This window comes from Heterocephalus glaber, unplaced genomic scaffold, assembly GCF_053883595.1.
Source record: "Heterocephalus glaber isolate CG9 unplaced genomic scaffold, H.glaber_assembly_v1.0 deba00001509, whole genome shotgun sequence".
Lineage (NCBI taxonomy): Eukaryota > Metazoa > Chordata > Mammalia > Rodentia > Bathyergidae > Heterocephalus > Heterocephalus glaber.
The window spans coordinates 11,741,169-11,768,395 of NW_028258325.1; the positions used below are offsets into that span (position 1 = coordinate 11,741,169).

At 38.6% G+C, this 27,227-nt stretch overlaps 1 long non-coding RNA gene across 1 annotated transcript in view; it reads right to left on the minus strand.

Moving 5' to 3' along the window:
- Positions 1-25,377, minus strand: part of LOC110349664 (uncharacterized) — a 79,845-nt gene extending 54,468 nt beyond the window's left edge. Inside the window, exon 1 of the long non-coding RNA XR_002395806.2 lies at positions 25,274-25,377. This is a non-coding gene — a long non-coding RNA (uncharacterized LOC110349664). The remainder of the gene's footprint in view (positions 1-25,273) is intronic.
- Positions 25,378-27,227: the final 1,850 nt, after the last annotated feature.

The window sequence follows — 27,227 nt, forward strand, 5'->3', positions numbered from 1 at the left end:
TCCTAGCCCTCCCACTTCCCCCTCCCCTTTGTCCCTTTTCTTCCTATTTCACATTATCTATTATACTTTGTAGTCCTTATTTACACTTTCAGTTTCTCACACTAGAGAAACTATTCAGTATTTACGCATGTGTGTCCTGTTTATTTCACTTAAGAGTATCACCTCAATGTGCATCCATTTAGCAATAAATGTCTCTAATTTCTCATTTTTTATGGCTGAGTAGTACTCCATTTTATTAAAACAACCATATTTTCTTTATCCAATCTCCAGCTAATGGGCAATTGGGCTGCTTCCAAGTTTTAGCTATTGCAAACTGTGCTGCTATGAACATGGGTGCACATATATCACTGTGGTATGATTCTTTTAATTCTTTGGGGAAGATAGCAAGCAGGGGAATAGCTGAGTCCAATGGAACTTTCAGTCCTAGTTCTTTGAGGAATCTCCATACTAAATTCCACAGTGATTGCACCAGTCTACACTCCCACCAGCAGTGGAGCAGTGTTCCTCTTTCCCCAGAGCCTTGCTAGCATTTGTTATAGGTTGATTTCATGATAGCAGCCATTCTTTTTGGGGTGAGGTGGAATTGTTTCAGCATTGTTTTCATTTGCATCTCTCAAATGACCAGTGATGTTGAACATTTTTTCATATGTTTATTTGCCATTTCTACTTCTTTGTGTGAGAAATGTCTGTTCATTTCAGATGCCCATTTTTGGTCTAGGTCTTTGAATTTGGGAGGTCTGATCTTTTTAAGTTCTTTATAGATTCGAGATAGTAGACCTTTGTCTGAGGGACAGCAGGTGAAAATATTTTCCCACGTTGTGGGTTGTGTCTTCACACTGCTGGTGGAATCTCTTGCTATGCAGACACTTTTTAGTAAGAAGAGATCCCACTTGTTGATTATTTGTGCTGGTTCACGGGCAACTGAGTTTGTGTTCATAAAATCTTTTCCTACACCAATGTCTTGAAGAGTTCTACCTAACCTCTCTTCCAACCAGTTCAGTGTTTCTGTATTAATATTTAGTTCTTTAATCCATTTTGATTTTAGTTCAGTGCATGGTGAGAGGGTGATATAGGTCTAGTTGTAGTCTTTGGCAAGTTGAAACCCAAATTTCTCCAGCATCATTTATTAAAGAAGCCATCTTTCCTCCAGTGAAGGTGTTTGGCTCCTTTGTCAAAGATGAGGTAGCTGAGTGTGTCTGCAGTTGTTCCTGCATCTTTTATTCTGTTCCACTGGTCCCCAGGTCTGTTTCTTTGCCAGTACCATGCTGTTTTTATCACAGTAGCTTTGTAGTATAGTTTCAAGTTGGGGGTTTTAATACTCCCTGCCATGTCTCTGTTACCTAGAATTGCTTTTGCTATTCTAGGTCTCTTCTTGTTCCAAATGAATTTTTGGATTGTTTCCTCAAGGTCCGTGAAGTATGCTGCTGAGATTTCAATTGGGATTGCACTGAATCTATATAGCAGTTTTGGAAGTATGGCCTTTTTCACTATGCTGATCCTTTCTCCCCAGGATCAAGGGATGTCTTTCCATTTGCCGATATCATCTTCAATCTCTCTTTTCAAAGTGTTAAAGTTTTCAGAGAAGAGGTCTTTGATTTCTTTTGTTAAGTTGATTCCTATGTATTTCAGTTTTCTGGATGCTATTGTGAAAGGAATTATTTGCCCTATTTCTCTCTCAGTGAGTCTGTTGTTCATGTAGAGGAAAGCTATTGATTTTTGTGTGTTGATCTTCCATCCACTTACTTCCTGAATCTGGTAATTAAGTGTAGAATACTTTTAGTGGAATTCTTGGGGTTTTCTATATAGAGTATCATATCATGTGCAAATAATGACAATTTGACTTCTTCATCTCCTATCGGTATTCCTTTTATTTCTTTCTCTTGTCTAATTGCCGTGGCTAATGTTTCCAAAAGTATATTGAACAAGAGTGGTGATAGTGGACATCTTTGTCTTGTTCCTGATTTTAGTGTGAAGAATTTCAGTTTTTGACCATTTAGTATAATACTGACTGTTGGTTTTTCATAGATGGCTTTTATCAGTTTGAGGTAGAGACCATCTATTCCAATATTTTGTAGGATTTTTATCATAAATGCGTGTTGAATTTTGTCAAATGCTTTTTGTGCATCTATGGAGATAATCATATGGTTTTTGTACTTGGCTCTATTGATACAGTGTATTACAGTTATTGATTTGTGTATTTTGAACCATCCCTGCATCCCTGGGATGAATCCCACTTGATCAGGGTGTATGATCTTCTTGATAATCTTCTGCATTCTATTTGCCAGTATCTTACTAAGAATTTTTGCATCTATGTTCATTAGTGAGATTGGCCTATAGTTCTCTTTTTCAGTTGGGTCTCTCTCTGTTTTGGGGATCAGGGTGATGTTTGCTTACATGAATGAATTCAGGAGTATTGCTTCCCTTTCAATTTCACTGAAGAGTTTAAACAGTAGTGGCAGTACTTCCTCCCAATGTCTTGCAGAATTCAGCAGTGAAGCCGTCAGGACCTGGGCTTTTCTTAGTTGGTAAGTTTTTAATTATGTTTTCAATTTCATTGGTTGATATTGGGTTGTTTAGAATTTTTAGGTCTTCTTCATTCAACATGGTAATTCATACATATCTAGGAATCTGTACATTTCTTCTGTGTTTTCTATCTTATTGGCATATAGGTTCTGGAAGTAGGTATTGATGATCCCCTGGATTTCTGCTGGGTCTGTTGTAATTTCACCCTTTTCATTCCTAATTGTATGGATTTGGGCCTTTTCTTTCCTTTTTCTGACAAGGTTGGCTAAGGATTTGTCAATTTTGTTGATTCTTTCAAAGAACCAACTCTTGGCTTCATTGATTTTTTTGTGTCATTCTCTTAGTCTCCATTGCATTGATTTCTCCTCTGATCTTTATAATGTCCTTTCTTGTATGAGCTTTGGGGTTGTCCTGTTCTTCTTTTTCTAGAAGCTTGAAGTTTAGCATCAGGTTGTTTAATTGGGCTCGCTCTGCTTTCCTAATATGTGCCTTCACTGTTATGAATTTCCCTTGTAAGACTGCTTTCATTGTGTCCCATAGATTCCGATATGTTGTATTGTCATTGTCATTTAATTGTAGGAACTGTCTGATTTCTTCTTTAATTTCCTCTGTGACTCATTGGTTCTTCAGAAGTGTGTTGTTCAATTTCCATGTGTTTATGTAATTCTTGTGGTTTCTGTTGCTATTGATCTCCAATTTCATTGCACCATGGTCTAATAATATACAGGAAATAACTTCAATTCCTTTCCACTTACTTATACATGTTCTATGAGTGAGTATGTGGTCTATTTTAGAGAACTACCTGTGTGCAGCTGAAAAGAACATGTATTCTGATTTTGTGGGGTGGAACACTGTGTAAACATCTGTTAAGTTCATTTGTTCAAGAGTTTTATTGAGTTCTAGTATTTCATTGCTTATTTTTTGTCTAATTGATCTATCTATGACAGTGGGGTACTGAGGTCCCCCACTCCAATTGTATTAGTACTTATTTGATGTTTCATGTCTGTATTTGTTTTATATAGTTGGGCACACTCATGTTTGGTGCATATATGTTTATGATTTTCATCTCTTCCTCTTAGACTGTTCCCTTTTCAAGGATGTAGCGTTGTTGTTTGTCTCTCTTAATCAGTGCTGGTTTGAAAGCCACTTGATCTGCAAAGAGGATAGCTACTCCTGCTTTTTTTCAGGTTCCTGTTGCATGGAGTATGGTTTTCCACCCTTTAACTTTCAGTCTATGAGTTTCTTTTTGAATTAACTGTGTTTCTTGCATGCAGCATATTGTTGGATCTTGATTCTTGACCCATTCTGCCAGTCTATTTCTTTTGATTGGTGAATTGAGACCATTAACATTCATGGTTATAACTGATAAGTATTGATTTAGCATTGTTATGACTTTTTCTTTTTGTTGGATTTTCCCCTTTGTGTTTAATTCCTTGTTGTGTCAGATGGATTCATTTTGCTGGGCTTCCTAGTGTTGTGATCCTTGTTGTCTTTTCCTAGGATATTGTCTAAAATTTTTTGAAGGGCTAGTTTGGTATTCATGAAGTTCCTAATATGCTCTTTGTCATGAAAGTATCTTATTTCTCAATCAATTTTGAAAGATAGTTTTGAAAAGTACATCAATCTGGGTTGGAGGCTGTTTTCCTTTAGGGCTTGAAATAGGTCACTTCAAACTCTTCTTGCCTTGAGGGTTTGCATTAAGAAGTCTGCTGTGATTCTGATGGGTTTTGCTTTGTATGTGATTTGTTTCTTTTCTCTAACTGCTTGTAGAATTTTGTTCTTCTGTTGGGTTTCTGGAATCTTAAATATTATATGCCTAGGTATAGATTTTTTTTGATCGAGGCTAGTTGGAGTCCTATATGCCTCACTTATCTGTATGTCAAGTTGTTTTCCCCTGCTTGGGAAGTTTCCTCCCATCATTTCTGTGACTTTTTTTATGTCATCTGCACTCTCTTCTATTTCTTCATTGACTCCAAACAGTCTTATTTTATTCTTCTTTGCATTGTCTAGCAGCTGCTGGATTGATTTCTCATGGCCCCTTACTATTTTAAAGAAATTTTTGTTTACCTGGTGACTAACTGGAATCTTATCATCTGTATCTGTAATTCTGTCCTCACTTTGGCTCATTCTGCTGCATAAAGGTTCAGTGGAGTTTTTAATCTCCTGGAAATCTGATTGCATTTGTTTTATGGATTCCATTTGTTTTCTATTTTTTGATTCCATCAGGTTCCTCAGCTCCTCTATTTTTTTAATCTGTGTCCTCTCTAGATTTATTAATCATGTCTTGCACTATGGGCACAATCTCTGCTGTTATGTGAGACACTATTTCTGATTTCATTTTTTCCAGATCCTCTTTTCTTGCCAGTTCAGGGAGTCCATGTGGTTGGGTATCAGATTGTTCCATCTCATTTCCCTTTGTGGTTGTTTTAGGTGACCTGGAAGTCTAGTTTTGAGACTTGTTTACATGTCTTCTTATTTCAACGGGGTAGAGGGGTGGATGTGTGCTGCTGGCACCCATGGGGCTTACCTCTTTGGCCTGGGGTGGGGGGTGTACTGTGACACAGAAGGTTCACCTCCTCTGAAATGGGGACAGCTCTGCTCCTGGGTGCTGGGGGCAATGGTACAGCAGCCCTTGCATGATCTTATTATATGTAACTGTTCTCTTATTGGTACTATTTTCATGGATCAGACAAGCATACAGAATGATGGAGTTGGACATGTCTTTATAGACAGGTGCTGTAACCTCAATAAACATTCCAGGTGATTACATTCACTAGGACGCCAGAAAACATATCAGGAAGAGAAATCACTTTAAGCATCCTAAGTTAGGCAAATGAGTGTTTTTGATCAAATATGTACTTTTTTTCACCTTGCAACACAAATAATATGAAAGAAGGATGATGCTGGTGAGTTATCAATATAGGACAGGCTGTTTAAGGACAGAAGCCCAGAAAATCACTTTGTAGTAAAAGCTTTTAAAGAAACTGAGTTACCAAATTCTTGACCATCTTGTCCCATCAGATCACAAACTCCTCAAAACAACTTTCAGTCTCAGGTCTAGATGTAGCTGAGATAGGTCTCTTGCTCCCCTGGACAGTTCACACTGTTGCAGGATTATGTTTCTTTGTGTAGTAAGCAAAGATCCAGTTTAAATTCTTGAAATGAGCCGGGAGGATCATATCATTGGGAAAAGATTCATATACTGACTCTTTCACAGAGTAAAATATAGCAATCTGATTTCTTGCAAGCTAATTTCCTTGGTCTTGTCTCCTGTACAATATCATGCTCTGAAGAAAGACGGGGAAAAAAGCCAAAAAAATAAATGAAAATGACTTCTTAGCTCCACTTCATGTCTTCAGGTTTGTTAACGCCTCTTTGGACTTTATCTTCAAGCCCCAGAAGTTTGCTCAGATGCAAAGTGTCAATGTGGTGTGTAGCTCAAGGTCAGGACATAGCTCTAGGTCAAGGCATAGGTCAAGGTTGTACAAGAGCAGAACTGTGGGAAGAAACGATGGGAGGGATGGAAGAAAACCACTGTGGTGTCTTTGGAGAAAGGGGACCTAAAAAGAGAGAGTCAGCTTAAGAGCATGAAGTCAGAAATGCCTGGGATAAATTCTGGCTTTGAGACCCGCAAGCTGTGTGTCCTGGGGGCTAGTCACTCAAACGCTATGATAAGTTTTCTCATATTCAAAATGAAGGTATTCAGATTTGCCCTATTGATGCGAGTATTAAATGTGACTCTGCATGTACAGAGTTGGGCAAATGGCCCAGCATGTAAGAACTCACACTTCATAATTTCATTGCTCCCCCAATACCTCAATTTACCTCCTCCCCTTCCTCCATCCCCCTGTACTTAAGATTCAAGAAAGGACAAATCATGATTTCAGCCTTATCTCTGTGGCTAAGCAGGGGCTATCTCTCCACTATTTCCACAGAAAACCTCACAATTAAAAAATAAAATAAAATGTTCATCCTCCAGAGTTTTATTTTAACCAGCCCATCAAAAAAAATTTTTTTTATCTGCCTTTGCCTTTCAGAAACCCTGCAGCTGATGGCAGGGAAGGCAGACGAGCAGCCTTTAGATGTCTCAGATTCTTGAATTTTCCACTGCTTATTAAAATTCCATCTCACCCACAGCCTGATCCCAGAGGCCCCTGCCTGCAAAGCCTACAGAGCAGATCCCGTTCCGGTTTTATAAATCTCTTCATCAAACATTTATTGAGCATCTTCTACATGCCAGGCACCGCACCAGGCTCTGCACCAGCTCAGTGAATAAGATAACACTGTTATTTTAGGTGAATTCATGATTTACAGGGAAGTCAGACACATGCAAAAATAATTAGCACCGAGGATGAAAATACAATGATAAAGGCTTATCATGGAGCAGAAAGGAAAGGACACACAACTCCACGTGGGCTTGGAAGGGGTAGTAAGAAAACATTAGAAAGGAGCCTATGCATCATTCAGCTCAAATGGGTCAGACTTTGCCAACAAGGCAGTCTTCCCAGGTGCCTCTCTTACTGTCACCTGAGAACAATACTTGACACATAATAAATGCTTATTATGGGCTGAACTGCATTCCCCAAAATCCATGTTGACTTCCTAAGCCCCAGACTTTGAAGAAGTGATTATCTTAGTCACTTTCCCATATTGTGAGAGAATATCTGGCACCCACAACTTAAAGGACGAGAGGCTTATTTGTGGCTCACGGTTTTGGAGGGTTTTGTCCGTGGTCAGCTGGCTCCAAGGCTGGAAAGCATGGCCAAAGTGCCTGGTGGAGGAAACCTGCTCATGTCATGGGTGTCAGGAAGCAGAGAGCATGAGCAGCTGGGGAGAGAGAAAATACTCTTCTGGGTCATGCTCCCAAGGACTTGCCTCATCCAACCAGGCCTTTTTGTCATAGATTCCTCAGTGGACTGATCCACTGATGAGTATGACACCCTCATGACTCAATCACCTTCCAAACAAATGAGGCTTTGGGGGGACATTTTAAATCTCAAGCATAATACTGAGTTAAAATGGAGTCTCACGGAGTCTTAACTCATCTCCAAGGAACAAAATGTTTTGATTCCTTTTAAATCGTAGGAAAGTTTTGTTCAGCTTTGGCTACATGATTTAAATAAAGGAGGTGATTAAGGAATAGGAAGAGATGAAAACAAGCATTTCCTAATCATATCTCTTATGCTCCTCATTGGACTGGGGCCTTTCCAAACACTACTGAGTTTCATCTTTACTTCTGTGTGTGAGACAATATCCACATGCTACCAACGGTGGAACTGAGGCTCAGAGAGCTGGCTAACTTGTGTGAGGTGCAACACTGCAACATCCATGTTTATATATCAGTATTCAGCACTTTTCCTTTCCTGGAACATTTCATTTCATGTCTACTACCTCACTGGCTCTTCTCAGCAATTCTGTGATTCAGAAATCCTACACGACTTACCAAGTATTATACATACTTGTTTAGTTTATACTTAAAGTTTCCAATTCTGTTATAGGAAACAGAAATTAAGCATGGAAGCAGGTAGCTTATGAGGCACATCGGGCAGGAAGTAAGAGTACAGTTGACCCGCTAGAGTCATGGGTTCCTACACCTACCATGGTTTATCTAACTCTTAATCCATTGTCATCACTACCCTGGGCTCTATACCTGTGGGTGCCTTGTAGAAACATATACAGCATCTTCCTGGACTCCCTCTCTACCAAAAACACCTCCTGATAAAATTTTTGGTCTCATACAATATCTGATTTTGTATGTCTATTTACATCAAAGATATATGAACTTGAATCAATACTTAAGTCACAAGTATAATGTGAAGCATGTTGAGAAGTTATCAAAATGATGCAGGTCCTTCCTCCATCTCTTCAGCTCCAGACCCCAAATTTACATACACTCTTTCTCTGAAAGTCTCAGTTGCCTCATATGAGAACTGGGATGATTTGATGGCCTTTCTACCTAGAGGCGGGAGGGGAACCAACAAAATAACAACTAGTTCGTGCATTGTGTTAGCTTGTGCCTGGTACTGTTCCAATTCTCACCACAGCTTTATGAGACAGACACTGAAATTATTCTTGATTTCAGAAAAGAAAACTGAGTCAGTCACGGAGAAGTGAAATGGCCTGCCTTGGATAACACAGCAGGGTAAGGGCAGAGTTGGGATTTGATCCTAGCGGATCCTTGGACAGCACTTTCTGGAAGTGGAATGCATTTAGTAAACTCTTGGGAAGGTTGTAACACACACACACACACACACACACACACAAATGGAGACCAAACAGTTCTTTTTCAGATTCTCTTCCTGTACCTGACTTTGTGATGTGAGGCTAGCTGGTTTTCACATCTGTTCAACTAGGATAGAAATTATTACTGTACAGAGGCTGGAGATGGCACATGCTACCAAACCCAAGTCTCCTGTGGCATATCCTTAGCTAGGACAATTGCTACTGTTAATTGTCCAAAGTGTCTCTCAACTTGGCTGCCAACATCTCACCATGTTAATCTTGTCTTTTTACCACCCCCCAACTTGTCCTTCTGTTTCTAATGCAAACAACATCACTTTCCTTCCTTTTCCTCCTGCTAATTTATGCCCTTAGGGTACCGCTCCCACAAGGCTAATCAAAGAAATATCCTAAAGAAATCAAGTCCCCCCAAAGGAATTCCAGTGCCAGCTGTTAATACTGCTTTTGTCCTCCCTGTGACAGATGCACTTTTATAACTGCTATTGTTTCTCTATACATTTATCTGCCTTAGATGTTACATAAAGTTTGACTTCAGCTTTAACTCTCAGAAGAAAGATAAAACCTCTAATTCTTGAAGGTCCAATTTGAACCATTCTCTCCATCTCTTGAAATGCAGAGGAGCCTGGCTCCTGGTGAATGAAGAAGCCAAGTCTGCATTTCTCAGAGGAACCCAATCACCAGGGTCACGAGTGGCAAGCCAGGAAAGAAGTCGGCCCCTTGGCAGCAACAGTACCCAGGATGGAAGTACACCGAGCAAGAGCTGCCCTGGGGAGAAATTCCACAAGGACTCTTCCATGCTTCCATTTTTTACAAGCTCATAATCCCCAAACTCTTGGGAGGCTGAGGCAGGAGGATCACAAATTAGAGTTAGGGTGTTAGCCCAACCTGGATAACTTAAGAGACTTAGGCAGGAGGAGGGAGGGCAAGGGGGCACACTGGCGATGCACCTAAGTGTGAAGGATCTGGGTTCGATCCCCAGCACCGCAAAAATGGGAGCAAGGCTTGCAAGGGAGACTGTGCTTCCCACAAAACAATGAAGAATAAGCAGGGGGAGGTCTCCTTAGGGGAGGTCTTTAGGCCTAGGGCCTACCTGGACACTCAGCATCATACCACCCAGGGCCTTAGGCCCAGCTCAATTTCTCACAGGGGAGGAAGCACAATCAAGGTTGGAAAAGACAAGAACTATCTAGGCAGAAAAGGAGAAACTTCTTCTCCCACAGTGTGTGACAAGTTCTACTGCAACTTCAGATTAGAAAGTTCTTAGACTGTCACTGTTTTACCCATATTTATTCAATCATACATACATATTTTTCTTACACAGTTAGAAAGAACCTCAGTGGCTTCATTTCTCTGAGCACCTCACTCTGCTCTTGAGGGCATCCTAGGTCTACCTCTAATACATCCTTCTCATGACTCTTAGAAGGAAATAAACCCAGAGAGGTCATGTGACTTACCCAGGACCACAGAACCAGCAGGGGTGGGGCCAAGACCATTGATATCTTGGATTTGGACACCCAGACCCAGCTTCTTAGAAAGAGCTCCGCGCCTCCCCAAGAAGTCATTACGTACACTCATAGGACTACAGCTCCTTTGGTGCTCACATTGATGCCAAAGCCAGTTGTCATTTCTCATCACGGAGGAAACACCAGGGTCCACCAGGCTTACAGTTCAGGGACTTGAACCAGGTCACCAGGACAATGTGTGAAGCCTCCAGAAATCAAAGGCAGATAAACTCCCTCCCAACCAGGGGCTGAAGTCACGTGAGCTGAGGCCAGGCACATCCTCATTGGGAATATTGCTTTCCCCACCACCCTCTGCCCTGGGATCTGACATGGTTTCATTTATTTTCTGTGTTCTTACCCCCATTTTACTGAGGACAAAAATTAAGTCATTAAGAGTATCTTCTTTTCTCTATATATCTATCTGCCTTGTTACATAAGATTTGACTTCAGTTTTAAATCTCAGAAGAAAGATTAAAAACCTCTAATTTGACAGTCCAATTTGAACCATTCCAGCCCTTTTTAGCTGGTTTGGGTCTTTTGTTTGGGGCACCTGCTCTTATTTTGCTCACTGGGGACCTCACTTTTTCTCCCAGTTCTGGCTATGTTGTCCCGACCTTCTGGTCTAAATGTCAGAATGACATCTTCTCAAAACTGAAGTTGAGACCACTACCCCTGTTAAACTCATAACTTCTCTTCTTTGTCTCAGGATAGAGTATAAGATCTTTCCTTTAGCATATGAGGGACTCTGGGATCCAGTCCAAGATCTCAAACTTGTAGGCTGGGCTGGATCTAGTTTGGAGATGAATTTGTTTAGCCCTTAATGCTCTAGTAATTTAAACATTTTATTGAAAAATATTTCTACGTCTCTTGAGAAAAACAAGTTACTCTAATGACCTAATCTTTCTTCTAAAATAGGGGTAAGAACACAGAAAATAAATGAAAAGGTGCTTGGCCAGTGAACACTACTGTGTTTTGTTATTAATATATGTTCACAATACATAAAAACTGCATTCATCTTGGGGAACTGGTACATACACAGAGCACATTTTGATCATTTTTACTCCCCCTTTTTTTCGCCCCACTCTTCCCCTCTTTTTTTCTTACCCAGGTCCCCTTCTCATCTCCAGAGTCTGCCTCCCCTCTTCTTACAATATCTCTTCTATTTTGCTATTTAAATTAATTATATTTTGGGGTTCTCATATTAGAGAAACTATGCAACATTTAACCTTTTGTGTCTGATTAATTTCACTTAGTGTTATGATCTCAAGATCCACCCATTTTCCCATAAATCCCTCAAATTCATTCTTTCTATGGCAGAGTAGTACTCCATCTGTGTATATGCCACATTTTTTCATCCATGCATCTGTTGATGGATATACAGGATGTTTCCATAATTTATATTATGCCAGCTAAGGACCACAGATGTGGCCCAAGTCAGCCACAGCTAAGAAGTGATGCATTCTTAGAAGGCCAAGAGCTCACCAGCCCTCCTGTCTTCATCCCTTCCTTGCATTTCAGTCATGGGAGCTCCCAGTCAAGTTCCCCTGGAAGTATTTGAGTTTGTGACTCTTAATAGAGTGACCTCTGTGCCCAACATTCATTGTCCCCACTTCCTGAGCAGCACCCAGCCACATGGGTTTCCTCTGTGTTTTTTCAGCTGGAATCTGAGCCTTGCTCATTCACTCACTTGGGACGTGTATGTGATCTGCTCCTAACTCCACTGGGGACTAATACCACACATCACATTCCACTCCAGCCATGAACAACGCCTCAGTCATCTCTATAGGTAACACCAGCATTCAGTCCAATGTCAAGCACCAGGCTTATCTGGAAAGAAACTAAACTGAGAGACTAACACACTGACACACACTGACATCCTTCCTTGGCTTCCAAAGAGCTTACACTTTGAACCAGGAACATCAGACTGTGTCCAGTTCCAGAAAAGAGCCTGAGTTTGGAGTCGAATAGGTTGAGTTCAGACTCTGCCTATCTTTCTTTGTTCAGATTAAAATTATTTTATTTAAACTTCTCTTCATAAACATTTTTAACATTTTTCAATTTAAAAACAGAATGGATAGCATAAACTTTTTTGGATAGATTATGTCTATGGCTTGGGAAAAATTATCTGACAAAAATATAAAGGCTTTCAAAACAGATATGAAAGGCAAACCCTAAATTGTTGAGTTTTATTTGACTAATGGCCCAAAGACTGCCTATCTCTGAAACCTTGAGCTAGTTACCTCATCATTGTAGCTGTCAGCTTTCTCATCTTCTATGAGGACATGAGTGAGGCATTCTGCCCATTTTTAAAAATTAGTACATGTTTACAGTACTTAATGCTTGCATTCCACGTGTGGAAATGGCGCACGTACGTGACACATCTTTATTTCATTTTTATCCCCTCTCTCCCCTTCAGCCCCTCCCTCCCGCTCTTGAACTCCTTCCCATTTGAGAAAGATCTATCTCCTTATTTCCTATTACCTTTTATCTTGCTCTTTATTTATAAGTGGGTTTTTCATATAAGAGAAACCATGTGATATTTAAGCTTGTGTGTCTGATTCATTTCGCTTAATCTTATCTTCACAATCACCTGTACATAAAGTCACAGCAATTTCATTCCCAATAGCCAAAAACTGGGGGGAAACAGTATCCATCCATGAGCGAATGGCTGAGGAAACTGTGGAGTAACCCAGGCAATGGAATTCTGTTCAGCAATGAAAGGAACTTGCTGGGGGTGGGATTTAGCTCAGTGGTTTCGCCGCCTGCTACGCAAGTGCAAGGACCTGAGTTCGATCCCCGGTACCAAAAAACCCAAAAAAAACCCAAACGATAAAAAAAGAAAGGAACTTGCTATGGATGGATGCAACAATGTGCATGGATCTCCAAGGTGCTGTGCTGGTGAAATAAGCCAGCTGCACTTACAGTCCCATTTATATAAAGGGAACCTGATCCACAGTGACAAAAACCAGTTCAGTGGTTGCCTGAACTTAGGCTAGGGGTGAAGGGAGTTACAAATCTTAAAAGGGCTTAAAGAATCCTTGGGAGATGATAGACATGTTCAAATCATTATTGTTCTGGTGGTTTCACGGGTATCTGCCACTGTCAAAACTCATGAAACTGCACACTTAAATGCATGTAGTTTAGTGTGTAAAAAAGATTCCTTAGTAAATCTGAAATGAAAACATATTAAAAACATAACCCCTAGGATATTTATCATATTAGACAGCTTTTTGTTGCTGAGGCCAAATCTCTGTGAAAAACAACTGAAAGGAGGAAAGTTTTATTTTGGTCCCTGATTTCAGAAGTTTCAGTCAGTGATCATCGATCATCGTCATCATTGCCTCCGGGCTTCAGGTGAGGCGAGACATCATGGTGGGAGGCACAGCAGGGGGAAGGCGCTCGCCTGATGGCAGCCAGCAAACAGAGAAAGGAAGGGTCTGGGGGACCAGACATAATCCCCAGGTCACGCCCCTGGGATCCACTCCTTCCAACTAGGCTCCTCCTCCTACACTTCTATTACTTTCCATAATGCCAGCAAATTGTGATCCCATCAATGGGTTAACCCGCCAACTAAGTTCTCAGGATCCAACTGCCTTCCAAAATCCCCATTTCTGAACATACAAGACTTCTAGGACACATTTTAGATTTAAACCGTAGCACTTATAAACTTTTAATGGCAATAGATGAGATTCTTCCTGTTTTGTTTTTTTTTGCTCATCTTAAATGTGTAAAAGAATTAATATTAGGGCCTACTGGATTAGGAAGGGCTTTATAATCTTTCCATAGCAATTTGATGTTTTCCACACAATCTTGACAAGTCCACTTCAGCTTTAAATATATGCAACAGTGTTTATATATACACCGTACATGCAGTTAAATCATACATGTAAAGGCATGTTATAAAATATTTAATAAATGATTAAGTTGATGATAAATAGGAAAAGAAAGAAAGACAAAAGGAAAAGAAAGGCATGAGGCAATGCCTGCTTTGATTGGTGCTCTTAAACGACCCCGACATCTAAAGAAGGTACCTCACACCTATCAGATGTTCCAGTAATCTTATTTCTGTTGTTAGATCATTAGGTTGATGGGTAGCATCTATAACAAGTCTCAATATTTAATGCACAGTTGCTTTATACACTGGCACACAATAAATGTTGCTGACAATGACTGATGGATTGAGAGAAAAAAAATCTACCTTTCTTAAGATTCTAAGTCCGTATCTGTGTGGACTGAGGTAATCACACAAATAATTAAGGCTAAAAGAAACTTGCTGTTTTCATTTACAGCAAACTACCAGGAGTCTAGGGCTGCAGTGGTCAAATCTTCTAGCTAACAATTTAACTCCTGGCTTCTCCAACCTTTACAGATAAAGCCAGAGCACTGAGCCATCCAAAGGAGCCAAAGAGAGCTAGAGTTAAAACAGGCAAGCATCAGCTTGAGTAAGGAGTGACAAAGAGAACAGAGGCATCATTTTTAATCTTTAGAAAAATGATCACCCCACTTATAGCATTTTGGTAAATGGTGGGTAGATGCCTATTAAGATAATGATGGAAAAGCTGAATGAAATTGCTGAGTGAGGTCAAGGGTAGACTGGGAACAGGGATTTGGTGTTTGGTATTAGGATAAAAGATGACACCCACGACCACCTTTCCCTCACTTCCTCATTTATCGCTTACTATGAGGCCTTTTCTTCTTGTCTTTGTCAGGGAAACCCTGACCACTGTACAGTCAGGGAAAAATTGGAATCTGAGAGGGAAGCAATGAGGCAAGTGCTCGCCAGGCACACTAAAAGGAAGGGACCACTTCAGGCCCATGCACGTGAGGACAGAAAAGGAAGAGGTGAATTCAGTGATGAGCCCCAGTAAGTACAGGTGGGCAGCACCAGCTTCAGGGATAAAGGGACATACACCGTGTGCATTTAAGGAATGTAGAGTCTAGCAGGTAAGAATGAGCAAGCCAAGAAAAGGGCAGATGCTATAGAAGGGATTATATTGTGGGACCGACTCCTATGTACAGTTGGGTTTGGAGGAAGAAAGAGGCAAGGCACAGGAGTTGACAGCCCACAAATATTTAAGGGATAATTATTCTATGCCAGCTTTTACCTCTTATCTTTTTTTTTTTTTGTCCAATCTTCATGGACTTTGAGACTCTGTCATCACCCAAATTGCTGCTACATACCGAGCTGAGAGCTAACCATGTAATGCTTTGAGAACACTTGAGAAAGGGGTATCCTTGTGTGATAGCCCAGTCACTGCAGGCCAGTGAGCAATCCTTCTCTATGCTTTTGACAGCATGCATGTTGTTCAGGCATGATTCTCTGCTGTGTCCTCTATAGGACACAGAAGGGTAAGTTTCTTGATTTTGATGACAGAAGCATAGAAAGTAAATCAGAAGAAACTATAAGCAAAGAGGGTTTGGGCAAAAGACGTTCCAAGAGTTACATTTGTCTCCACTGTTGATGGAGTCTACTTGCTGGAAAGGACATTACCGACTTTCCTTTAACAATGTCATAGTGTGCTAATCCCATTTCTGCATTTGAGTGGGAAGAATCATCATATGGTGATGTTCAAGGTCTCAGATCCAGAGATCCACACTCTCCCTACCCCGTTCTTCTCTAACACAGACACTGACACAGAGAAGAGCTGTCCACTGGACCAACTGCCTTCTTGGGTATGGCCAAGCCCTTCTCTTGCTGCAAGTCAATCTGCTCAAGGAGCAGTTTCCTAATTAAAAGGTGCTGGATGAGCATGGGTTAAGAAAAGGTTGTCAAAATATCAGTGTTTAACTGGCTTATTCTAATGGAGGCATTTTAAAGTAACACTCCTCTTCCCAACAAGACCTGAAGATGTAGATATGGACTTTCAGGACAATTCTGAGAAGAGCAGGATCAAGTTTTCTCTGAGAATCTGCCCCGCTGCATCATAAATCTCATCTATCCACACATTTCACGAAGCCATCAGCTTTGTGATTTGGACATCCTTCTCTCTCCTTGGGAGACTCCAAACATCTCTGCCATGATTTTTACAATTGTTAACTCCATGTTTGAGCTTTCAGAGAGTGATCTTATTCTCTTCTTTCCATATTTCTGAGGTAACATATCACAGACTGACCATATGACAAGAATAAGGAATTAAAAGTGTTCATTGAGTCTGAGAAGAGATTATGAGACTTGGAACCTCAATATAGTGATTGGACTGCATAGAGCAGGTGAAGGAAGACTTTTCAATAGCAAATGAGGAATTTGAAAAATGGGATGTGACCATGAAAATTAACTGGCATTCCTGGGCAGATGCCCAAATACAGGATGATGCTTTGGGTCTTTATCCATACTGAAATATGACTGGGGCTAAGGATTGAGATGCCCTGTGTCAGCTTTTGCAGCTCCAAATACTTATTCTTCTTTTAATCTTTTAATATGTAGTATGAGATGGTGAAAGGACACTAATGGGGAAAAATGACAAGAAGGAAGGAAAGAACAAAGGGAGAGAGAAATGAAAAAAGTCCTTAAAGGCTTGGATTCAAATCTTAGCTTCACAAATTCGGTGCCCGTTACCTGCACAAAATATTTTCTTTACCTTTCTAAACCTCAGGTTTCTGCTTTAGGAAAAGAGGATATTTCCTACTTTCCGAGGTATTAAATTACAGAAAAAGAGAACATGGAGAATATATGTCAGAATATATATATTAAAATATATATCAGAATATATATATATTAGAACAGAATAGTAACTAATAAAAGGTCAATGAAGTAATTGAAAACTTAGCTAAAATTTTACCGTGAGTGGCCCTGCACCTCCACACTCCTATTACCCATGGCACCACCACCAGCACAAAACTCAAAATGCCCTGCTATTCCTTGTTGGGTCAGTGTCCCTTACAGCACTGAGAGTTTCTCAGTGGCAGCTGCCAGCCTATGTCCACTGTTGAACCCTCGGACCTGACACTATCCCTTAGATGAAGCAGTGTTTATAAATATTTATAAAATGATTGAATGGATAGCATCAAAATTTCCAGACCTAACTCAGAAACCAGAGGTTTCATTATCATACCTGTTTGCAATCTTTCTATTTTCCAAAGCATCAATAGGTATGACATCTTGCATTTCAGTCTTAGATTTCCAGATGTGATTGCAACTTACCTTATCAGAGTGAGCCTCAATGATGTTAAATCACCAAAGAGGGTCTTGTTTACATAGGAACAGCAATATCCATAGGTTGAGCGCCCATTATCCCAAATCCTTGTGACCAGAAGTTTTGGATTTCTGATATTTTTTGTATTTTGGGTTATTTACATACAATGATATCTTGAGGATAAACACAAAAGTCATTTATGTTTCTTATTTTTACTTTTGTACCAGGGATCGAACACGGGACCTTGATCTTGCCATGCAGGTGGTGGAACCACTGAGCTAAATCCCCAGCCCTCATTTATGTTTCAATATACCTTATGCACACAACTCAAGGGTAAGTTTATACAGTTTTTTTTTTACTGCATCTGAATTTTGACTGTGACCATGAGGTCAAGTATGGAATTTTCCACTGTTGCATCATGGTGACACTTCAAAACATTTCAGGTTTTAAAGCATTTCTTATTTCAGAATGTTGGATTAGGTACTAGTTCCATGTATTAGTCCCTCTATGTCTTCATTTTGCCAATTGGGAGAGTGAAGCTTTACTATGATTCAAATATTTGTATCCCTGCAAAATTCATGTTGCAACTAAATCCCCAATGTAATCTTAAGTGCTGTAATTTGATCCTTAGCACCACCAATAAAGAAGGGAGGGTCACCTACCCTTATGAATGGTATCAGGGCCCTCATGAAAGAGACTTCAGGGAGCTGCCAGGCCTTCTACCCTTCTGCCCCTCTGCCATATGAGGACACAGAAGGTGTCATTTATGGAACAAAGAAGAGCCCTCACCAGACACTGACTCTCTCTGCCAGGCACTTGATCTTGACTTCTTGTCCTCTAAAAATAAGAGAAATAAATCTCTGCTCTTTATAAATTACCCTGTCTCAGGCGTTTGGCTATAGTAATACCAGCAGAGGAAGGCAAGCCCTAACTCTTTATTGATGTCAAAAAACACATTCCTCACACACAATTTTTGGCCTTTTATCACTTTCTGTCATTGATTATAATTTTATAGTGGAAATTGTTCTGTGCTCTTTGTAGTCACCAATATTTTTAAAGTAGTAAACTGGCTTATCTTACGTAGTTACAGAAAAAGAAGAAGAAGAAAGAAAAAGCTAGGGGAGAACAATATAACCGAATAACAACTCTGAAAGGAAATCGGACCTCAAATTGGCCTCAAATACTTCACACTGAAGGCAGGAGCTGAATCAGTGTTCAATATTAATGGATAATTTGTTCAGAGCCCGTCTTTGTTTTAGCTTTAAAAGATTACAATAAGAAAGCTCAATGACTTTTTCTTACTAGTATAATTAAATAAAATTTTAATTTAATAACATGTATAGTGTTTGGTGAGTTTTATAAGTCCATATGTCCACTACCATCCTTATCAACCTACTGAACATCATGTTCTTAGAATTTTCCCATGTATCTTATGTGTCCCTTTTTGTAATCCCCTCTTATTCCCCCAGCTGCACATAAATAGACCTTAATATTTTGAGCTCCACTGATTAGAATTCTTAGAATTCTAATATTCTTATATTATATATTCTAATATTTTTAGGCTCTCATGATCTTAGATCTTAGCTCTCTCCCCACTGGGACAGGAGACCTGGGTAGCATGTAGATTTCAGGATTTCTAAGCCAGTTTTACTTTTCATTTGTTCATTCAAAATCTTTTTAGTCTTGATGTTGGGCAGACAATAGTAAAGAAAAATAATGTTGTTCTTCTCTGTTTCCTTACTTGATTGATGTTACAGCAAGGAGAAGGGTCATAAATAAGAAAATAAACCAATTAAAAGAATTTGGGCTAAGTAGTGAAAGCAGTAATCAATCTGGGGTTTTGATGAAGAACACCACCAAGAGGTTATTTTATAGATGCCCATTGAAGGTTCAAGGAAGCCTTTCTGCGAAGACAGAAGTTTTATGGAGTCATGGAGATGAAAGGAATCCGGCAATGTGAAGAGGTGGAGGGAAATCTTCCAGCAGAAACAGCTGCTTGACTACCGTCCTATCTAACCCACCTCACCTCCCCCGCCCCCACACACAGAAACACACACTACCCACGCACATTCTATTCTAAAAGAATTTTATTCTTCCACTTGCAGAGCAGGCTAAGAACCAAGAGAGAACTTACATTTTCACAGAACATTACTTTTAGGACCTGCAAAGAGAGGTTTTTTTGTTATCTACTGTCTGTGCAAAAAGTCAGCACAAAATCTAATGCAGCAATAATAATTTAATTGTCCATCATGATTTGCATGGGTTAGAAGTTCAGAGGGTGTTTGACTGGGTAGTTCTGTCCCACAACATCTCATGAGCTTGTGATTGGGCTTGGTTAGAACTGGAAGAGCAAGAGATGGCCAGGTGTCTCCTTGCTAACATCACCTCCAGGATTCTCTCTCTGCAGTATCTGTGGATAAACTACCATTCACCAAGCAAACAAAAGATCTCAAGGGAAGAGATTTACATTTGTTGGGAGAACGGTATGATTCCAGCAGAGAATATATGTTAGGGGGTATTGCTGCAATTATCTTTAGAAAATTCAATCAACCATGGGCAGGCTAGAAGGATAGATAAGAAAAGGAAATTCCAAAGGTGTAGAGAACAGCTCCAATAAAGACTAAACACAGCTGGGAGGTATGCACATCTACTCAGGAAGATCATGAAGAGATGGAGAGAATATGTTTGGATACATCAGTCTCAGAAAAGAAAAGTGGGAGTAAGAGAGAGAAATTTCTGGCATAATTGTTTTAAATAATAAGAATAAGTTTGCTACATCACAGAAAATCTAAAGGTAGATCAGATGTGCTTGCTTTAGCAGTGGCTTAACATCACGATCTAGGACTCAAGTTCTTTCCACAACTAGGCTCTTCCATCTTTAATATATCACATTTTTTACAACAGGGTTCCCACTATGGCCTCAAGGTGACTGCTACAAATCTGGGCACTATATTCATATTTAGCATTGTCAGGGCCAAATATAAAACACTGTTCTTCCCAACATCTTTTTCTCATATGCAAAGAAATACCATGCAGACATCATGTCTCAAGGGCCAGATCTGGATCCCATGCCTATCTATGAACCAATCACAGGCAGAGGTAATATACAAGCTGTCATAATTGGTTAAAGGCATGCAGTATCACATGAAGAAGGAGGAAAAGAAGCAGGAGGAAAAGTTCATTGATAGTGACAGAATTGTTGGGCCAATAGACTTGGGGTCTTGACGATATCAAACAATTGTTACACTGAAAGGATGGAATTTAAGTTGGAAGGACAGCAGATGGTTAGAGTCAGATGCTTAACTAACTGTGACAAAATATCGGACATTTCTATAATGGTGGGAATGTATGAGGGGTGCAAAAAAAAGTAATAGAGTTAGAAGGATGAGCAACTAAAAGATCAACAGAAACATGACCCAAGGGGAGATTAAAGACTCCCAAAATAGAACAGGAATAGTGGTAAGAAAGAAGATGGTGAAAATGAGTTAGCAATTAAATGTTTTGCTATGAAATCCACAACTTTCAGATGTCAGATATAAAGACCTTTATAACTTCTAGCAAAATAAACTTGCGAGGAAAAGTTGATGGACACCAGCTTCCAATGCTCCGCTTGTCTTCTATTCTGCAGCCAGAGTAATTAAGTGAATAGTCTATTAATCACGTTAGCACCCTGTTTAAAGTCTTCTAATGCTCCTGCAGCTGCCATCAAGATGAAATACAAACTCTAACATGTCTTACAAGGCTCTTTAGTACAGAGTCTTTACTACTATTTCTATCTTCAGGATGTTTATCCAAACTCTCGATTATATATCTTTACCACAGAATATTCTGGTCAACATATTTCCAAGGGGCATATTAAATTGTTGTATGATTAAAAACATGTACTACAAAAATAGAAAATGAAATAGATATACTATATGAGCAGCTAATATAAAAACTGAAAAGAAATTGGTTTTGAAATAGATAAATCCACTATTATTGTTAGAGACTATAATACCTCTCTCTCAATAAGTGATAGAACAATAAGAAAGAAAATCAGTAAAGATATAGAAGGACTCCACAACACTATTGAAAATAATATTTAATCAACATTTTTAGGCCATTCCACCAACAGTTATAGAATGCTCATTCTTGAAAAGCATCTAGAGAAACATGTAAGTTAGAATATACCTTGAGTCATTAAAACCACAACTTAAAGGAATCAAAATTACATAGAATGCATCTTCCAGAAACAATGTAATTGAACTAGAAATCAACAGGAAAAATTCCAAATTCTTGAAAACTAAACAACATATGTCTAAATAAACCATAAATCAAAGAGGAAGTCTCAATGAAAAAATTTAAAATATACAATTGAGTGAAAATGAGAATACAGCATATCAAAATTGGGGGAAACTAAAGCAATGCAAAGGTGGAAATTTATAGCATTAAGTATAGCTATTAGAAAAGGCAAGGAGTTTAAAATCAATAACCTAATCTCCCATTTTAAGAAACTAGGAAAAGAAGGAGAAAATCAACTTAGTAGGCAGAAGGAAGGAAATAATAAAGACAAGAGCAGAAACCATCAAAATTTAAGACATAAACAATTAAGGAAGTCAATGAAACAAAGAATTGGTTCTTCAGAAACAACTTCCATAAAGCTAACAACATTGACACAGAAAAGAAGACACAAATTACCAACATCAAGAATGTAACAAGAGATATTACAGATTTTTGTAGACGTCAACAATATAATAGGGGAACATTATAAACTATTATAGTCATGTATATGTGACATGCTAGATAAAATGGGCCAATTCCTTGAACAATACAAATTACCACAATTAACCTGGTATAAAATAGATAAATTAAATTATTAAGGAAATTGAGTGTGTAATTTAAAAAACACCAGGAGAAAATCTTCAAACCCAGATGGCTTCACTGTGGAATTCCTAAAATATTTAAAGAAGAATGAACGCCTACTTCAGACATAGAAAGAAAAATAATGCTTAGTTTATTTTATAAAGCTAGCAATAGGGAACCAAAGACAGTAAAGAAAAATAAAATTACAAATTGGGTACAATGGTACCTGCCTGCAATCTCCGCATTCTTTGAGAATGAGGCAGGAAGATCACAATTTCAAGCCTAATCTGAGGCAAGTCAGTAAATTAGCAGGAGACCTTATCTCAAAACAAAACAAAAACTTTAGAGGGCTTGGGATGTAGCTCTGTGCAAGGCCTTAGAAGGCTCAATCCTCAGTGCTGGAGAAAAAAATAGAGGCCAATATTCCTCATGGAAATAATCACAAAAATTCTTGGGAAAATAGTAGCAATTTGAATTCAGCCATATATAAAAAGGATTATACACAATAACAGAGTAGAATTTATTCTAATTATATAAAGGGGTCTCTATATTTGAAAATTAGTTATCAGAATGTACCAAACAAACAGGCTTTAAAAGAAAAATCACATGATTCTGTCAATAGTCAACTCAAAATTGATTCTAGAATGAACTGAGATACTATACAACCCAGAAAAAATATAAGAGAAAATATTTGGGATCTAAAGTTAGGAAAATAGTTATTGGACTTTACACTAAAAGCACAATCCTTAAAAGGAAAATTTGATTAATTTGAATTCAGCAAAGTTACACCCTTTTTCTCTGCTCAAACCCTTGTTTAATGGATAAAAAGACCAGAAAAAGAAATACAAAAGTATATTTACAAATCATGTATCTGACAAAAGAGCAGCATCTACAATATATTTTTTTAAAAAAACAACTCTCAAAACTCAACAATAGAGAAGCATACAATCTAAACAGAACATATACAAAATAAATCAAAAGACATTTGATTGAAAAATATACATAGATAGCAAATAGGCACATGAGCTATGCATGGTGGCACTCCTGTAATCACAGCTACTTGGGAGGCTGAGGTAAGATCACAAATTAGAGACCAGCCTAGACCATGGAGAAACCCCCTCCTCGGAAGAAAGGAAGGAAAGAGGGAGCGGGGAGACAGGCAGCCAGGGAGGGAGGAAGGGAAGAACAGAAAAAAATTAAAAGAAATAAGCACATAAAAGGATGCTCAAAATTGTTGCCCATCAGGGCAGTGTAAATTAAAATTACAGGGAGATGTCTCAAGTTAAAATAAAAAATAGTGGCAACATCAAATGCAGGCAAGAATGCAGAGAAACAGAATCATTGATATATTTCTGGTGGGAGTATAAAATTATATAATCACAAAAACGTCTTTTAAAAACTATACAAGTTACTAGCACACAATTGAGTACTTGCACTCCTGGGCAGCTATCAACAAGAAATGAAGGCTTATGGTCACAGAAAAACTCGGATATGAATGTTTACAGCAGCTTTATTTGTAAAACACGGCAACCCAGATACCTTCACCTGATGATGGTTAAACACTGAATGTTACATTCATATTATGAAAGACTGTTCAGCAATAAAGAGGTGCACAAATTTCATTTGTGCAATATCCTTGCAATGACTAAATCATAGAAACAGAACAGATAACTGGGTATCAGAAATTAAAGAGAAGGTGGGGTGAAAAGGAAGTGGATATGATTATAAAAGCAAAATATGGTGATAAGAATTTACAACTTGACTGTATCAATGTCAAAGTCTTGGATGTAACACTGTGTTACAGATTTACAAAATGCTACCACTGCAGAAAAGTAGGTAAAGCGCACACATGATCTCTCTGTGTTATTTCTTACAACTCTATGTCAACCTACAATTATCTCAAGATTAAAAGTTTAAATGTAAGAAATTGACATACTTCAACCTAATCATCTATCTAAATACAATAGCCATAACAGCAAGATTACTAATAGAAAACAAGGCAGAAAAATCTTTGCAGTTTTGTAATAAGCAAAGAGTTTAGCCGGAGATGGTGGCCCATGCCTGTAGTTCTAGCACTCAAGACACTGAGGCAGGAGTATTGCTCTGAGTTTGAGGCCAGCCCCCGGCTACATAGTGAGTTCAAGGCTAGCCTGTACTACATAGCAAGAAATCATCTCAAAGTATAAATAAATAAATAAATAAATAAATAAATAAATAAATAAATAAAATATCATGAAAAGAAACAAATCATGAACTGTCATATTTCATCAAAATAAAAATCTATTCATCAGGAAATACTGAGATATTGTTAAGAAAACACTTAAGGCACAGATGGTGAGAATATTTACATAGATATATGTGTATATTTATATATATTTGATAAATTAGGAGTCTTATTCAACATATATAAACTCAGTAAGTATAAATAATGTAAGTAGCAAAACAAAAGACAGATGATAGGAAACAGGAGCCAGACTTTGTGGAGATAGAAAGAGGATCTGAGGATGGAGGGAGACTAGAGAAAGGGGAGGGAAGGAAAAGTAAAAAAGATCGTGATATGATGTTTATATACTAATTCCCCATGATTAATGAATGTAATATTAATAATTTTATTAATAATACACATATCAATAATTTAAAATGTTTTCTTTTCTTTTCTCTTTTATTTTATTTTTTGGTACAGGGGATCAAACTAGCGACCTTCCTCTTGCAAGGCAGGCAGTGGAACCACTGAGCTAAATCCCTGGCCCAATTTTTTTTATTTTTAATAAAATTAAAAAAAAATTTTTTTTAAGTAATGATTAAAATTAAATATACTGGGCCGAGGATATAGCTCAGTGGCGACGTGCCTGCCCGGCAAGCGCAAAGTCCTAAGTTCGGTCCTGCTACCAAAAATAAATAAATAAACTGATAATGTGAGAGAATGAAGATGAAAGTTAAGAATGAACAGCAACTGTGTCAGACAGCTCTTTATAAGATTAAACATGTCTGAGATAACCAATTTACCAAGAGAAAATGTTTGTTTTGACTCACAGTTTTGGAGTTCCAGTCCATAAACAATGGGTCCTCTGTCTTTCAGCCTTGGGGCGACCGGCAGCACAGCAGGGCAGGAGCTGACTGCAGAGCAACCCATGAGAAGAGGGGCCGTTCTCCCACAAGCCCCTGCGAGGGCCCGGCCCCAACTTGGTCCCACCCCTTAAAGGTTCCACTACTTCATAATATCGCCAAGTGGGAACGGGAAGTCTGTAAGACAGGGGCCTAGGGTCCCTAGGGTCAATCTAGAATGCTAAAACCGCCTATCAAGTTAAAAAGTCACCTATGGACCCAGCCAGTCTACTCCTGAGTGTTTATATAAGAGAAATAAAATCAAATGTCTACTAAAAAGTGTACAAAAATGTTCATAGCAGTTTATTCATAATCAGTAAAAGCTTGAAACAACCAAAATGTCTATTAATAAACAGATGAATGCTAATTATACACTGAAACTTTATTTAGCATTAAAAAGACAAAACACTACCAGAAAAACACAAATGAAATTTATAGACATGTTGAAGAAAAAAGTCATATGTGTGTGTGTGAGTAGAGAGAGAGAGAGATATACAGGACATAATCACATTTATATAAAGTACTAGAAAAGAGAGTAATCTATGATGATAGAAGTCAGAAAATAGTTGATTTAAGGTAAGAGAAGTTGTTAGGGAGTTGATGAAAATATCTCTATATGGAGTGGTTATTACAGAATTATGTACAGTTGTTCAAAACTAATTAAGCCAAACACAATTGGTGCAATTTATTTTCCATAAATGATACCTCCATAAAAAAAGAAGTTAAAATAAGATAAAATTTTCATTGAACAATGTTTTATATTCAACACAATGTTTCATACCACAAGTTTGCTAATAGCTTAAGCATAATCTGTTGAGGATGGTTAACAATAATTGATGAAGATTTATTTTTCCAATTGCCTTGACAATTATACTTTTGTCTCCACCTCCTCCTCCATCTTATCTGCTCTGATTAGATTGTCATTGTTTTTAGGAGGAAATGAAATACCAGCTCTGTCTTCTTAGTTTTCTTTTGTGCTTGCTTTAATAGCATTATCATTAGTGCAAGTTGATTTCTTTGCAGGATTCTTTCCAAGAGCTTTGTCCATTCGTGAAAGTACTGTAATGAACACTGGTTAAAATAGTCATAATACAGTTGGGCCCACAAAACCCTCCGTGAGTCAGAATATGGAGACAACAACAAATACATGCGGATGTTGTCAGCCCTCCACACCGTGGAACCCTGCATCTCCCAATGACTCTTTGCTATGTGTTAGGAACACTTGGAGACCCCTATCTCCCTGAAGACTCCAATAGTAATCACCATATTAAAAATGAGTGCAACCTACTTTATGATTACAAAAACTTAGTACAAATTGGTCTGTCTATATCCAGTAAGCCACCTATTTGCCCACTTGGTTTACTGCTCTATCTTCTGTCTCTGCCATCTTCCTTTATTCTGTGTTACTACTGACCTTTTAGGTCTTCCAATTCATCTCTCTGATGAGCTTTTCTGACTCTTTATGACTGAATTACATGCCTCTGGGTCTTTGAGCAGGAAACAAACCACTGTTCAAACTGAGATAAATATACTCCTTAAAAATCTTCCTTGTGTATTCACTCAATAAATCAACATTGCTAATTATGTGGTAGGTACTGCTACAGAAACTGGTGATTCAACAGTGAGCCACAAAAACAAATATGCCCCTGCCTTTATAGCACTGAATTTTGGTAGAGTAGACAAAAACTTTTTAAAAATGACTTGGTGATAAGTACAAAGGAGCAAAACTAAAATTAGGAGATAGGGTATGCTGCGTCAGGTGTTGGAGGAGTTAACAATTACTATGTGATAATCAAGGTGGATTTGAGGCAAGACCAGGAGGATTCCATGTGAATATCTTCAGGGGAAACTTCCAGGAAGAGGGAAGGTCAGACTTGCTCAG